Raw genomic sequence first — 15,738 nt, forward strand, 5'->3', positions numbered from 1 at the left:
TGATTCATTTGGTAGCTTTTCTCTTGAAAACTTTTAAAATATTCTCTGGAAATCATACTCTGCTCAAACTACTAGAAAAAAGTTCCATAAAAGCTGGTGCCTGTTGGCTTTGTTCTAGACTTTTTAGTCAGTTAACTTTTAAATGAAAGAAAATTATATTCTAGCACTTCATGAATAAATGTCCTGTTATGAGAATGGTTTTTTTTTTTTTTTTTTTTTTGCCTGAATATGCCTGGTTGTAAATTAGGAGTTTTCTCTGAAACTGAAAGTGCACCAGAGTAAAGTTGTGGAAAGTTAGAGCAGACTGGGTGCTCTGTGTGTGTATTTATAAGGTGTAATCTAAGACTGGATGTTTAAGATGAAACTGGTGTGCCTCTACCCAGTCCAATGTAATCATGTCTCTGCAAAACTGGTTTCACCCTCTCAGTCATATATGTATTTGTTTTCTCTGCTCATGAAGCAAATTCTCTGCCCCTGAAGGTGATTGATTGCAGAGAAGAATGAACCTCTTTATCCACAGGCCACCTATGCTGCTCGTTTCTTCTGACTTTTGCCTCTCTATCTAAACTCTGACCTAGCTAGATAACAACCAGCTGAAATCATCTCTTTAGACTTGCATGCATTCATTACAGAACCATACCAGCTTGTGTTCAGCTTGAGAGGAGATTGTATATCTTGTGTGTGCTAGTGAGAATGCTACATGATATGAATGAATGCAAACATGATAGGTGCTGCTAACAATTGTTATTTTTCTGGGCTTTAGAGACAGCAGAAGAAGGAATAACGTTGAAGGCTTGCTCCTCTGAAACCTTAATTTTATAATTTGTTTATAAGAATGTTCAGGATCTGATTCTGGATCACCTCACTTAGTTTCCTCAAAAATATTTTAAAGGTACATATTTGTATTAAAAATCATCTAATGTTATATTTGTTAGGAAGAGTGTGTGAAATATGTGACGTTATATTTGCACACAGATGGGCAGCATTTGTATACAGATGTATATGTGTTACGTAGACTTGCAGAAATAACCAGTGATTTTGATGTTTCTGAATAAGGACTCAAATGATTACTTTATGGTAGCCAATCCTCAGAAAGTGTTAGAACAGATTCTCAAAAGTTAGAGGCACTTCAGGGCTTTTTAGAGATGCTTTCTTAATCCTGAAAATTGTAGATAGTTTGAAGGAGTTTAAGAAGGAAGTAAAAAAGGATATAGAGTCAACTATAGAAAAGAACTTGGGCATTTAGAAATTTAGCATTGCCAGGCATAACTTTTAAACGTCTAGGTAGCTCATAGAACAAACTGGGAATCTCCGAATGGAGTTCAGTCAACACATGGAAAAGGTGGCAGTGGCAAAGACATGCCTGAATTGCCGCAGGAAATGCCAGGAGAAAAAGGACGTGTCTGGAATTCTTCCTGTCCTTTGAGATTTACCCTGAGATTTGCAGCCTGGAAACCCCTCTTGTAATTTTGTACCTGTATGTCCTGACAAATGCAGTAGTCATCTGGAATGTAAAACTCCAGGCTCTAGGTCTCCTCCACATTAAGAAATCAGTATTTTTAGTTCTCACTTCTCAGGAAAATGGCTCTGCAGCTTCAACCTCTCCTGCTGAGGCTCTGTAACTGTGCAGAAAGGAAATTCAAGGAACAAGAATCAGGGTAAGAAAAAGCACTAGCAATCCAAGATACATGTAATGTTTAGGGCATTCAGATAGGAAAGCAGACTATGAATTCTGCTTCTTTGCTCTATGGGTTATATTTAAAGTTTCATAAAGAGTCTTTAAAGCAAGGATTTAATAAAAAGTCCTTTCCTATATAGTCCCATACRCAATGAGGTTCGGAATCAAATTTATCTATGATTTTAAGCTCTCTCAGGCTTCAGGACACCACCTACAGTCCTCAGGCCATTTTCTGCACACATGCTGTGGGTGATGGCAATAGATACCACCAGCACAAGCTCATTTCTTAGCAGGCATGTCTTTATTGTGCTCTATTTACAAGGGCRTAAACGCTCCCTTGTAGAAATAAAAACTTTACCAAGAATGTTGAAGAAAAGGAAATACGTCTGGTGTAATGACATGGATTTTCTTCTTTAAAATGCAAAGAAAGTCAAATAAAATTTAATGGGTGAGAAGGTGATGTATGGCAGAAGAACATCCCATCTCTACACTGACATCTTTATGTCCCTGCAATGTTCATCTCTTCAGATTTCTACAGTTTATCCTTAAGCATTAAAATAAAATTACTGTTCTTAAAGTTCTATGTATAACAAGGTCAATCATTATTTTTACTAGCTATTTTGTAAAAAGTGTATGCAATATCATGTGTATGCATTCTGCTGAATGGAAAAGAAAAAAACTCCTCTTTTTTATGAAAAAAAACCCTTTGGCACTGCTAGGGGCTTATGTGAGAACCAAAGCACGACTTTACTTCAGCATCAGAATTCATAAAGAAAAGTCTGTAAATCATGTAATCCTTCTGAAAGAAAAACACAGAGACCACTACTGATTTCCATACTATGGAGTTGGGAGAAGCGTATTGACATTCTGATCTCTGTTGGCCAAAGACTATAGGACTATGATATTTCATTCATTTGCTTTTACTCTGAATCACATGGTGTCTCTTCTCAGGATCGTGCAATGCAAGTATTTTTCACATTTTCTGAATACTTTGTGACATTACTACTCAAGTTTTTAAAATGAGGAGACCCATCACACCTACCATTTCAGMAATTCCACATCTTTATCCTACCAAACTAGGAAGTGTTCATAATATGGACTTGAGTTACTACTACATGACTCCATTGTCACATCAGTATGACTCTATCATCACAGGTGAGTTTTGAAGAACTTTTCTGTATCAGGCTGTGATTTAAAATTATTTTAGCCTTAGTGGGACAAGAATTACCACAGACATTTCTATATATCTTTTTCATGATAAACAAGGACCTAATCTAGTAATCTACAATTTTTCTATTAAATTTAATACAGACTGACAGAGGTCAATTAGACAAAATTGTAATAAATTACAGCACAAAAACTCCTCTGATCCTTTTTTTCATTCAAATTTGTAACAGGAAAATCAGAGAACAAAACCAAAAGAAGCTGCAATTCACTGTTTGCCTAGCTGACTTGCAGATAGGAGAATGAAAACTTAGCTGATTAGATGCTTGCTTTCATAATTAACATCATTTTAAATAATACCATCAGCAGGTGTTCCTCAGGAACCAATAGGATATAGTGGTGTTCCTGAGGCACCCCAGGCACAGATGMTCTCTCTGTATTGTTACAGCATTCTTACGTGATTTTACCAAATAGTCTCTCTCTTAGGATCTTCCTTTTACAGCAGCCATGCCATACCTGAATTTCTCCCTAACAAATCTGAATCCTATGTCATTAGAACATAGTCAATGAGTTCAGTCACTGAAAATCAGTTTGGACATATCAATTATAGGAACAAAATTCTCTGTAGATGTACACACAATCTTGAAGTCACTTTCATGCAACTGTATGGGTACAAGTCACATAAGACTTGAATGAGCACCAGCCTTGAGTAACAAACTGGAAGTGATTTGATGGTTGTTTGCAGTGCATTTGCACATCACTTATCACAGCAAATAAGATTTATGGACCCAGTCTTCAGTGTATTGACTAAGAATGTTTTAAGAAAGATGTTTCAAAATATTGTACCACATACTAAATAAATAACAAAATGTCAGGAACACATCTGAAGTATTTATTCAAGACAAAGAAAAGAAATGGTATTTGTATTTAAACCTATTAGAGCCACAGTTTAGATGACTTGGTATTTAGGCTGGGTGTAACGTAGTTTATTTCCCTATACCACAGGTGGATAAAGGAATCCTACCAGTATAATTAAAGTATGGCAACAACTAGATTGCTATCAAATTCTGATGGCTATCAAGAGGGTGAGGAAAATACAAAGAGTGGAAATTAATTCACACACTAATGAATTTTTTAATTAGTATTTAAAAACCCAAACTTCAGCAGTATATTTCCCTGTAGGGAACAGTATAGAATGATCCAGGTAATTAGACCAAGTGAAGATATTAAAACAAACTTATGGATATAATGTGATAAAAGATGTTTGAAGGTCAATAGCAGCAATGAAAGCAAGGATACGAATTTATTAGATGAAGATAAGGTCTCAGTACCACTATGTCTTTCCCCTTCCTCCCACTTCATAAAAATTCCACAAAGGTCATAAAATTCAAGTTAAAGAATGGAAAATGTAAACACGTATTGATTAAGATTTCATATCAGTCTTCAGCCTCATCTGGGAAATTAGAATTATTTTAACTTTCATCATTATAAATTGTTCTCCCTTTTATTATTGGTGAACAAAGAAAACACTTAAGATGTGCTGAACCACAAGTTCTTTTGTTTGCAGTCATRCTGTTGGTGTCAGTTGCTGCCACTAAGTGTATGCTGGGTGGCATAGTAACTAGCAAAGTTTCAGTCAGTGGCCTAAAGACCTCTTCTTTGCCACTGGATTCTGCTGATGGCTGTTTGGATAATACCTTGGCCTGGATCTTAAATCTCTCAAGGCATTTCTTATTAGGGTCAAGTTGGTTGTGAGCAGACAGAGCAGAATGAGATAAGCCCTGCTTCCATCCCTAGGCCTCCTCTTCGCTGGCCTAAGGGGTAGGGTGACTTTCAGCCTTTGAAGTGCAAGCAATAACTTACTGACTCCCTGGAGCAAGACAAAAACAAGGAGGAGCCGAGCCTCAGATGTTGTGCCACCCCTAGCTCTGGGCTTAGCCTCCAGGCATGCACTAACCCAAAATAAATTAGTCAGAATTASTTTTTTCTGGCACTAAATTAACCTTTATTTTAAGTGCTTAAAATTTCCAAGCCTAAGGCTGATCTCCCTGGTTGCTTTGAAGTTGGGCATGGTAGACTTCATCCTGGTTTACAGCAGTGATAGTGATTTTATATAAAGGAGTCTAAGGGAAGCTCCAGGGGAAAACATAGTGATAAAATGTGTTTACAGCACTGGGGCTGTTCCCCAGTAAAAATATAGACTAAGTAAAGTTGAGATAAGTTAGAAAGAAACCTAACCAATACGCATCTATAGGTAGGTAAAGCAAAGCCATTCTGTTCAACTACAGCCCTCACATTCACATACTCCCAATTTCTGATCCCAGTTCTACATTTCAGTGCATGTGGAGTGGCCCCTGAAGTCGGTGCATTATAAGACGAGGGCCTTTGTCTTCAGATAGGAATATGTTACCATCTCATCTGTTATATCGACAGCTTGACCTGGTTTCAGCTCCCTGAGCAGAAAACTCCCCCACTAGCTAAAATGAGATAAAAACCCTTTTGCCCACCCCATCTGGGATTTTGATTTGACTTAAAGCAAAGTCTCCACTCAAACTACTTAAACAATTTATTTTCCCTAGAGAAACAGTTCTAGAACTATATTTTGTGAATTTTCTTGGCAGCTAGTATCGATCTTGTCACATATTCATTATGCCTTACATCAGTGCCTTGTTTCATCCCAAGAATATCTGTAGTTGCCATCTGTCTAGAAAACATGAGTTGATGCAAGATAAGTGACCTCAGCTCTCAAGTCAATCACCAGCCATTTAAGAAGAAAGCAATGACACCTTGATTTCCAAATACTGTACTGGAACTGCTTGTTTGTAATAATAGATCATCTTCTAATATATCTGTCCTGAAATATGTTTAAAGCAGCATTTGGAAGATGATTACAATTAGGAAAATTTATTTTTCACAGTTTCTGAATAAAACACATTTGGGCAAATGTCTTTAAAGTATAATTTCCTCCCTTATTTTAACTGTATACATTGTTAGTAATCGTTAGCTATTTATCTGATCATGCCCTGTGTTCCTAAATGTGAGCAGTCTTAACTGACAAATTGAAAAAGTTTTTTTGCAAGAAAAAGATAAAACTTCAGACCTTCAACATTTCAGAAAAATAAGCTAAAATTGAGATTTCAAGCATTTTCTGAAAAAATGGCAGATTTCTCACTAAAAAATTATTGATCATTTTCCCAGTTGGACAAGCATCAACATTTAAAGTAAATTTAGAAGGAAAAGATTTCTGATGGACTCTTAGCTTGACATGACCTTTGACTGGGGCGTGATTGTATCTAGGCTATGAAAGTGAAATCTACAGTTCATAATGAAAGGAAAATGATCAATGTTTTCCATTCTTTGTAATTAGAGAAAGACTACTAGTTCATTATGAGTTATTCTTGATTTATTTGTTTCTAGCCAGGTCATGTGCAAAGGAAGCAAGTGAACAAGGATATATTAATATGAACGTACAATATATTGCTTCATTTGTCAGTCTCTACTGTTTCCTCTTGGCAGTGTTGCAATTCTCATACAGATTATTCTATATTAATGTGAAATACATCCTGCTAAGGAAGAGTGGGAAGGTTGCTTCTGAGATGCTACTGTGATTTGACAAGAGCTGCTGTTAAGCACAGGAAGCTGAATCTCCCTACATGACTCTCAATCTGGAATAGACTTTTTTAAGCTTTCTGCAAGAAACACAGCCATTTCATCTATTTTTGTTCTGGATTTGGGAGAATGGCAAATTGCCTTATGGCAAATTTGAGAGGACAGTTTAACTCAATAGCACTTAATTTGTGTTTAAAGAAAGTTAATGTAGGAAAGAGGAGGCAGCAAAACACTGAACTCCTTTTACGCATCAGTGATGAATATTGACTTTGTGACATGAAACAACAAACAAAAAAGAAAAAGTAAAATAAATTGTAACGAGCATTATTTGACCTGCAAGCTTCTAAGAGCTGATATGCAGAGGTACCTTGAAACATGATTTGAAGTACTCAAAATAGTTTTGGGATCTCATAAAATTCTACTTACTCTGGAGTTTCCTGTATTCAACATGCTTGGGAAAGTAACTATACAAGAGCAGGTATATTTCATTGTTTCAGGTGATAGTGGATTTTTCTGTCTTTGCATCTCTCAGAAAATATATTCTCAACATATCTGAAAATATATTCTCCACACTGTCTGTATATAAAAAGCTATATATTCACTAATGAGACACGACAACTGTTTTCCACCCAGCTGTGGCAAGCCTCAGGCCTCTTCCCCCAATTCATCTGATTCCTTTCCACAGATAGTTGAATGTCTGCTCAACAAGGTCAGGTCGCGAGCTCCCTTTATCCTGGTTCTTGGCACTGCTTCCCCCTTTCAGCTCTGGTACCTAAGCTGTGCCACGCAGCTCTTGGCATGTTCCAGATCAAGCGAGACATGTCCTGCTTCCCTTCCCTGCATCCGTCCAAGTGTCAGACACCATCTGCTCTGGGCTTGCTCTGCTCTCCGTGTGATGAAGCCAAAGGACAAAGCCTCAATAGCCATCAACAGCAATATTCAGCTGCAGCACGCTTCAGGCCTGAACAACTTGTGTGTCAACCTCTGCTGTTGCTTTGGTTTCTTGCATCTCTAAATTCACCTGTGAAGTTTTGCACAGTAAATGTGTCCGTTTAAGCGTATTTGGACTGAGTGGGGATGAACAACACAGAACTTGGATTTTGAGCAAGAAACGGGCATGTGGTTGGTTGTTCTTTGGGTACTGATGTGTCAGCATTAAGAAGGGTATTTTCTGATCCTGCTGTGTAGCAGTAGGACTTGCTTTTCAGTCCTCCCATAGGTTGCTATTGAAAATCATACCCCCAAAAAAGCAAGGACAGAAGGAAGGAGATTGCTTTGCTCCCCTAGCCACAGGGAGAGAAGAACTGAAGGACGTGGGTGGGGATAGRCCACTGCTTCTGAAAAAGAAGCAGCAGTGGCATGGCTTGCCCAGGGAAAAGCAGCAGCACACAACTCCTTATGTGAAGCTCTGCTTTTGAAAGAAACAACAAAAACTTGAGGCAGCTTGAATTTTTACAGCGGGGTAAATATTTTAATAGTGATTGCTGGCCTTCAGTCAGATTCTACCTGGCAGTGGACTGGATTTGTGGTTAAAAAACAGGACAGACCTCCTGGCTACTAGTAAATAAAACAGGCTAGGGACCAGACTGTGGTCCTAGGGCAAAGAGGCATGGCACGACTTGTGTGCATACAGTCAAACTCTTTTAATCCTTGTTTGGGATTTGGGCCAAAGCCGCGCTGGACAGCCTGCGAAGCCTGGGGAGGCTGGGTGGGTGCAGGCAGGGCTGGGCCTGCCCCTGCATTACTGTAGCCTTAGTCTTCGAGGCTGGGAGCTTTCGCTGGCTACATGTCTGAGGGAAACAGCAGTTCTGTGCCTTGGCTTCTGTGGTCACTGTGAGTGATGAAAGTATACACAAATATATAATGAATGAAGAAATCTGTAAAGTCCTCAATATCCCCAGCAGCACTGTGCTTTTTGCAAGCCCCTCAAGTCAGTAGCTTCCCAATGGCTGAGACTAATGCGATGGCGTGGTCATGTGATGGACCTGGGGCCTAATGCTGCTGTGGGGGAAAGTGCAGTCCCTGGGATGCAGGACAGCATCACAGCCTTTTTTACCTCACTTTGACATGTTTGTACTGGTTGCCGCTGGCTGGGAAGCTGCCAGCTGATTGCCTCTGGCGGAAGGGACGATGGAGCTGGAGGGAGGCATGGTGCTACACAGCCAGTGCAAGAGGCCTACGCTGGGGACATGAAAAGAGCGTGCTGGCATAAAGAGCATCTTACTGAGGATGTGAGACTTGGCAGGTGCTTGTAGGCAGGAAGAAGCAGCAATATTTTGCCTGCCCTTTACACAGGAATAAACGCAAAAGGGCAGGGCCTGAAGCCTGAGGTTGTTGTCTGTCTGAGATCGTAAAACATAAATCACCCTTGATATCTGTGATAGTCCTCCTCTATTAATATTAAATAAAAGCATTAAGAAGGTAAAGTTAATACTGATAATATACCTTACCTTTGTTTGGGAGTAGATTCTATACTTGCATTGCATCTTTTCTGCTAAAATGTTCCAATGTGTTTTATTGAATAAGGTCTCAGTGCTGTAAAATGGACTTTGCAAGTGCAAATTCCTGCTACCTGGGGAGAGATGCCATTACCACCTCTGTGGAAAGTGTTTCTTGTGTCCTTTAAGTCACTCCTGGTGGAAAGCAGCCTAAAGCTAGTATTGTTAAACTACTTCAGGCTAGGAGATTACGGGCAAAATTCAGGAAGGCAAAATGAAATTATGCATATTGTAATTTGGCTAGGACTGCAAGGTTAACTGTATGCTTATGGAAAGCACTATAAGATATTTAATGCTGTGCTTAATTATGCAAGTATTGCATGCTCAACACAAGATTCTGTGTTTCAAAAGATTTTCCTCAATTTGCAAAATGATCTTTTCAGTTTTGCTGCTTCCTAAAGTTGCTTTGATGTTAGGTGTCAATATGCCTACAATATGGGTTGTTTTAAATTGTAAAACGCTTGAACAGCTCCTTTAAGGGACTTACTTTAGCTCTTCACTTAACAGAATTGTATTGGCTAAGTATTATTTAAGACATTAATAGTAATAATGGTTCTTTTAGGAAATGCTGTTAAGAATAGAAGTTATCTTAAATCATGTTAAATATCACTGAATAATTGTAACCCATCAGTGAGTAATAGCAGTAATAAATATAGCAAAAATATTCTAAAGGCATAAGGTAAAGTCTTCATTTTATCTTTTGCAATAGTTGCAATATTCATGAATTAAATCAAATATGTGTTCCTGTTGTTTGCGGGATTTTTCATTAGGATGATGACTCAATGTATTTTGCGAATGGGTTGTCAGGGAGACATGCTGGCAAAAAAATTCAAAGTCAAAGCATTATTAGTGCAGCTAACCTATTGAAATTAATATACTAAGAAAGTACTATTCCATAATGTTGTAATGGTTTTAATCAGTTCTGTAAAGTACCAGATATTCTTACTGCAGGAACTTAGATAATATTGAAGTATTTGAGCATAATAATAAATCAATCAAAATAAAAGCAGACTGTTAAAAAACTCTCTTAAAATGCATATTTGCTTCCCTTCAGGTATGACTCTTTCAGTTTTTCCCTACTTTTTGCATATCTGTATAGCACATTTTTTATATTCTTGGACATAACATGGTTTTATTAGATAGTTTATTGCCAATTAATCAGTTCAAGTGCTAGAGAAGTCGCGTATTTCTGCCAAGATATCTATTTCTATATTCAGTCTGTGTTTTATAGTTCCCTTAAATTGTTAGTGTCTTTTAAAAAAATCACTAGTTACTGGATAATGAGAAAATATAAAGCCAATTATATGATCTTATGAAGCTAGAATTAGTTTAGGATTTTTTTATAAGTAGAAAAAAACTTGTTTATAAAAGTAATACCATTTTACTTTTCCCTTAAGATCTCTGTACCTTACATAACTGTCTCATACGTAGATATAAATATACCATTAAAGCCTAGCGTATGTTCTCTGATATATGACAGAGTTGGTGGTGGGACTGCAGTGCCAATGCACAGTTGCTGCCAGTAGATGTCAGCCAGTTATGAGCTTTTCTCAGAAGCTAGCATTTTTTTGCCTGTAGTGCTGGTATTCATCTGGCTGCAGTAGTCACTCAAAGGACACTGCAGAATTGGTCAGTCCTTCAGTTAGTGAAAACCTGCCAATGCTTTTAGTAGGGTAGAATCCCTATTTACTATACACTGTTCTGTAGAACTTTTTAGATGATTGTTCTTACCATCCTCCTTGTTCAAAATCTTTTGAGGGGAAACTCCGTATCACACAAATGCTTTGTGTTATCTACATTTTCTTGCTTTCTGTAAAATCTCAAGAAGAACCCACTCAAAGCTAGAAGAGGCATTAGCCTGGAGGGAAGTGCTTTGCCAAAACCCAGGATAACGTTGCAAGAGGAATCAAATCCCTCTCAATTAAATACAATTTTGGGGACATACATCCACCACAATGGTTGAAGTCAAGTCATGAGAGATGGCTGATACATTTGCAGATTGGTGCTGGCTTCAGTTTTGCTACTCCACTTAGCAGCTGCACTTCTGATATTGCTATTGAATTAAAAATCATGTAGAAAACCAACCAACTAAACCAGCCAAAATAGTAATGCGCTTTGGGCAATGTCGTTTGGTGCCCCCTACCAGGTCAGGCAGCAGCTGCTTCAGGTGCCAGCCTGCAGAGATGTAAATGTACAAGTTAATACTACAGCTGTAAATGGTATAGATTTGTAACACCCTAAAGACCTCCTCACTTCATCCATTCCTTGCTGACAAAAGCCTGTTTGGTATTTAGGGGAACATGTAATAGATATCGAGCTTAGAAGGGGCTGCAGTGCCTCTGCTTCCTACACCATCTCAATGCCACATTGGTCACAAAAGTCTTCCCGACACCTATATTGAATTTACATCTGAAAACCCCAAAGCCATAATTATAGCATGTTGCAGGAAGCAAACAGAAGAGACCAAGGGCAGTGCTAGTATCTGAGGTTCCTACATTGGCGTTACTGCACTGTGTGTGTGGTTTTGTGCGTGGAAAATGTCTCCATCTTGTTCCTTGCCCTGGAGTGAGGTTGATAGCTAGACTTGATGACCTGTTACAAGGCAAGAGACTTGAGTGTAAACTTGAGAGAAAATCCTTTGAGCCTTGACACAAGCTTTTTTCTGAAAAAAAGTTGGGTGGATTATTATGGAAAATAATCCTTTCCAATTTTTAACCAGAAGTTTGAGGCTTTTAAAGAAATTACTCCCCCCAAAATCTATTGCCAGCCCCAGGTGTGCTAGGAGGACTTTGGGAAGCTGTATTGTTTTCTGTGATTGCTACTTTGCATATGTTGGCCAGGTTTTCCAGGTGCTGGAAAATGTTCTAGGTTGTACAGAGTGATACAGCTGGTCCTAGGTCATTTTTCAAACTGTGATGTGCAGTCAGTTGAACTTGGGTGATTCTTGACTTCCAGAAGTGGAAATTCAGTCCTTTGGTAGCTAGAGTGAGACACCAACAGTTCTAGGAAAGGGTATTATAAAAAGGTGCTCAGCAGTACTCTGCTAGCCCTTTTAAGAGCATTGGCAGAGCTCTTCCTGGATTTCCCAACCTTGAGTATGCAGTACGTATTTTATTTAGGATAGTGGTCCTGAGACTGTGGCAAAAATTTCAGTGAAAAATGAGTGAGAAAGGAAAAATGTGTTTTCCTTTTTCTGAGGAGCTCTTCTCAGAGCTTTGGTGCGTGAAACTCAAGGAGGCAATTTCAGCTGTACTAGGGTCCAAGAAGTATCTTGGTACCATGGTACTCTTGAAGTAAGGTGCCGCTGCTTTGTCACTATGTGAAATGCACCTATGGGGACTGAAACTAGGAGGCAAGTGCTTTGGTACTGTGTTGTTCCTGTCTCCTCATGTAGCACATCTGCCTTCATAATTTAATACTTTATTCATTGTGCAGATGAAGATAGCTTTAGAAGTATATGGAACAGTTTATACAGGGAGAAAGCTGAAATGAATGGATTCCATTTAGTTTAACAAAAAACTTTAAAAAGGTTTTCAGGTTTAGAAGAAAATGTTTCACTGAAAAATAGAAGCAAGGAGGAAGGGCAAGAGGAGAGAAAGAAAGAAGGAATGATTTTAACCCTGGCCAGATCTTGCATGTCACTTACCAGTTTCTTATTAAAATCTGTTTCCTAAAAATATTTTTTTGCTACATTCCTTTTTAAAAAGTAGAGTAACCCCCATATGTTGTCTACTATTTTTAACGTATATATATATTTTATTTCTTAGGGCTAGCTGCTGCTGAAGAATAGTTTTATCTGCTGTTGTGAAACTGTAGGACCAGCGTAACAAATAAAAGGGTGAGTCACTAGCAGGCATGTTGATTTGACATACCACAGCTGACACACTTAGTTTGCTGTGACACTGGAGGGGGCCAACACACTATTTTCTGGCAGGCAGTGTCATGTCATCTGAAGCTGATAGGCAGTTAAGTGTCCAAGAGTTACTCCAACTTCCACATAAAGGCTTCTCATTGCACATTAACACCAGGTCACTATCTTATTAGCAAATAACCCTGGTATTCAGTGTTTGATAAGCCAAATATTTGAACCAGGTGACATTCAAGTATTTTTATAAAGTAACACTTTGAATACGGCAGCTCTCACAGTTGCTTGGGTGCTAGCAATTGATTTCTTGTCATGCAAATGGAATGTTATCTCCAGCTGGGAAAAATCAGACTTTTGAGATATCCTGGAAAACTTTTCAGACTTCTGCAGATTCTACATTTGTGTGGGAAGATCTAAACCATTTTTCTCTAAAAGGRTAAAAAATTTTTCTCTTTACTGTAGTAAAGCTGTGTGCTTTATTCAAGTATATTGCTTTACATTTTGCAGTTTGAAAAACTGGAAATATATCACAGGTTTCCTTGGCTTGAATTTCTTTTTTTTTGTGTGTGCTCCTGAAAATTATGCCTTTTGTTCAACTAAGGGCAAAAGTAGACCCATGTTATTAATCTGCAGTCTTCCCTGTTTCCGCATGTCTCTATTTATCTTTTCTCTGTTTCAAGGGTTCTTCTGCTCTGTTTGCTCTGCTTTTAATGGCAGTTTTGTCTGTCCCCTACCAGCATCTGGTTCTTTGGGTTTTTGGGTCATCATTTATATTTCTAAAACTGTATGTGCTGGCACTTTTTCTCACAGCTGCCAACAGTTTTCTGCCAGCAGTGGGTTTGTTGCACTATGTTATATATAGATATTTATATAGAGTAATGTAAGTAACTACATATATATCACAAGTGAGCAATCTAATTATACAGTTATGTATAGTGTCACTTTAAAGGTATGGTCACACATGAAAATGTTCAGATTTACTGCAGCTTCATGAGATATCATTATATTAGCTGAGTTACTGTGTTCCTTGTCCTGCCTGGTTGTGGAGTAGTGTTTTATGTTAAATTTATTTAGCTTGAAGCATTGGATCATTTTGAAACTCGGACTTGAACCTGTACAGTTAAACAGGTAAAATAATGTTGATATATTTAAATAGATAGAAAYTCCCCTTTACTGATATAACTACTTCCAGATGGGAAGTGATATAAGTAATGCTAATATAACCTTATATAATTGCACTCTTTCTATAGCCAKTATCAATTTGACTATTTTAATTAAAGTGTTCAAAATCATGACAAAAATAGCTATAGGATCTCAAAAAGTATCTGCCTGTCCCTTGGCGAGGAGGAGGCGCACTTTCTCTGTGACTGTGTTTCTGTCACGCCTGGGTTCCCCCTCCCTGAGAAGCATGTGTCCCCTTCCGGCCTCACTTCCCGTTTCTGCTGTACTTTAATTACCGTGAGCGAAGCCCTGATACCATGTCCAACCTGTAATCCTAGAAGCACTCCCTGTGCTGCTTCTCTTCCTGCTTTCCTCTCAGCATGAAGGAACAAAAGCACCTAATTTAAAGCTCCTGTTCTCCTAAAGATTTTTTGTCTCCCTCTTACACAAGGGAAAGGATAGCAAATAGATTTTTGTGATCCTCCTCTCTGTCTACAGTACAGCATGTAGGCACTCAGCCCTCCATGGTGCAGGGTCCTAAGAAAAGCAGGTGTGGTAATTAACAATAAGCCAAGGTCTGGAAAGTCACCTGCAGCTGGTCCTGAGTGACCCGGACTTCACCAACACATAGCTATACTTTGAGTACTGGCCTGGATGCAAACCATCCTGGTGAGGGTTTGCTGAAAGCTTCTTACTGTACCCGGGACAAAGCAATGTTCTTGCTATCCCTCTCCTCCAGTCCATGCACTTGGGCCTTGAAATCCATGTGCCAGCCCAGTCTGCCACCAGATACCTGATTTGTCCGTATGTCAGTGTCCCATTGCTAATGATGGGTAGAAATGAATAGGTGGCTGGCTAGCCATGGGGACTTTGACGTCTCCAAGGCAGATAGGATTTCTGGGAAGCCTGAATTCAAGCTTTACTTTCCAGTATAGAAGCTACTGAGCTTTAAGCTGTGGGATGCTAAAGCAGGGGCATTTTCCATCTGGTGACATGGTCCCATTGAGTTGGGTCAGAGAGGCTGTGAATATGCTTTCATCCTTTAAATAATCCTCTAGTGTGAGATATGGGAGAACTTGTTCATTCTCTGGGTCCAGTGTTTTTATATTTGACTGAGAAGCTGATAAGCAGCAGTGCACAAGTAAGATGTGAAGTTAATTTTGCAGTGAAAATCTCAGATAAAAATAAAGCAGTTGAACTGAAGTATAATGAAATCTCAGGTGTGAATTGCTGTTCCTCACTGCCTTGGTATTTTTGGCCAGATTGCCTCATGGGTAATTCTGCTCGCATCTGATGATTCAGAAGAGGTTCCTGGGAAGATAATGCTGTTGATTTAATGAAGCTCCCTCCTCATGATAGATTGCTGCACAAATTCAAATAAATATATTTTTTGCCATCATTGTAAGTATTTCATATTTAAATAAGTGGCCTTTTGCCTAGTAATTATGAAACAGTGAAGCAGTTCAGAAAACATGGACAAAAAGAGTCAAGTCAGTCCAAGTCAGTCATTCCTGTATGTGTCTTCTCATCATTTGCCAAGCAAAATCATGACAGGAATAGGTCCATAGGAGTAACTGTATGGATACCATATTGATTTATGTCACACTGATTCCATATACATGCCATTATGCCATACTTTCTGACTGCAGGAGTTACCTAAATTCAGCTCCTGTAGTTTAATCCAGCATTAAGATGAAATTGGTAAGTAAGCCATATATCAAACACAATCTTATTTATTTACAGAGAACATATAACAACTTCTC

The sequence above is a fragment of the Apteryx rowi genome, unplaced genomic scaffold (assembly GCF_003343035.1).
Source record: "Apteryx rowi isolate R43461 unplaced genomic scaffold, aptRow1 scaffold_256, whole genome shotgun sequence".
NCBI classification, from domain to species: domain Eukaryota; kingdom Metazoa; phylum Chordata; class Aves; order Apterygiformes; family Apterygidae; genus Apteryx; species Apteryx rowi.